At 43.1% G+C, this 1,315-nt stretch overlaps 1 non-coding gene across 1 annotated transcript in view; it reads right to left on the reverse strand.

Moving 5' to 3' along the window:
- LOC134856652 (large subunit ribosomal RNA) overlaps positions 1-597 on the reverse strand; it is a 3,517-nt gene extending 2,920 nt beyond the window's left edge. The window contains exon 1 of the ribosomal RNA XR_010164830.1: positions 1-597. This exon is cut by the window's left edge and continues 2,920 nt beyond it. This is a non-coding gene — a ribosomal RNA (large subunit ribosomal RNA).
- Between the last annotated feature and the right edge of the window lie 718 nt (positions 598-1,315).

Here is a 1,315-nt window from a genome sequence, read left to right on the forward strand (position 1 = left end):
GTCAGACAGGCAAACAAAAGAGATAAAACTTTATCTCATTTAGTCAAGACACAACAAATTTGAAATCCGAAGAAAACAAATAGCTCGCATCTTTAACAATGATCACCAAAAGACTTTAACAACACTACCCGGTGGTCTAGAATCAAGTTCAAGACATTGGGCATGAAAACGCTCACTCCAGTTCTCCTTCAACGGTTTCACGTACTTTTCACTCTCTCTTCAGAGTGCTTTTCAACTTTCCCTCACGGTACTTGTTTGCTATCGGTCTCGCTTTATAATTAGCTTTTGGAGAGACATATCTCCAGCTTCGAGTTGCACTTTCAAACAACTCTACTCATAGGAATGCGCCGTCGACAAGTTATAACAAGACTGTTACGGGATTTTTACCCTCTTTGATGCTATTTTCCAATAGACATCCAGTCAAGTCAACAAGCCAGGCAGCAAACCATACCGGACACCGAGGAGTGTTACCACTCCTCTTCCCGATGAGCTTTTCCCTGTTCATTCGCCATTACTAAGGGATTCTCGGTTGATTTCTTTTCCTCCCCTTACTGATATGCTTAAGTTCAGGGGGTTCTCTCGTCCAAATCAGGTTACGATTTAAAGGCACTCAAGCATCCATAAAACTACCGAAGTAGTAATGTGCAGGAGTTTATCACTCTAGCTTAGGCAAACTGAAGATCGAACACTGTTTAAACGCGCTCTCAATGCAATCACATGTATCACACCGGTACTACATCTGAACAGCTCTTTGATCAACAGAATACCCAAGTTTGAGCGACTTGATTTAAGTGTTCTAACCAATCCCGAAGGATCTCGTAGATACACCAGCAAAAGAACGGACCAATCCGAAGACAGATCGCTCTTACCCTCAGATTTCTCCAAAAGTAAGCGTTCAATCGATTTCAAATAACCCTGATTCGGACGCGATCAACAGCCGAAGCTGAGACCGCCTTTTGTGTTAGAGAGGTCAGTAAACAAATCTTGCGATTCTTACTGAATTAACACATATAGCTGTGCTCCTCCTCGTAAAGCGAGCCTAGTGATCCCCCGTTGAAGGTTGTTTTTCGACCATCTAGCACTGGTTTGATTTAGAACAAAGCCAACCGCAGTCGGACTTTGAGCTGTCTCGACCACCCTGTTTTTTAGCATTTGGGCCTTCGCTTTCCTCAGTCTTTCTCTTACAACGGCAAACTGAAGATCGAACACTGTTTAAACGCGCTCTCAATGCAATCACATGTATCACACCGGTACTACATCTGAACAGCTCTTTGATCAACAGAATACCCAAGTTCGAGCGACTTGCTTAAGTGTT

Source organism: Symsagittifera roscoffensis, unplaced genomic scaffold, assembly GCF_963678635.1.
Source record: "Symsagittifera roscoffensis unplaced genomic scaffold, txSymRosc1.1 SCAFFOLD_142, whole genome shotgun sequence".
NCBI lineage: Eukaryota > Metazoa > Xenacoelomorpha > Acoela > Convolutidae > Symsagittifera > Symsagittifera roscoffensis.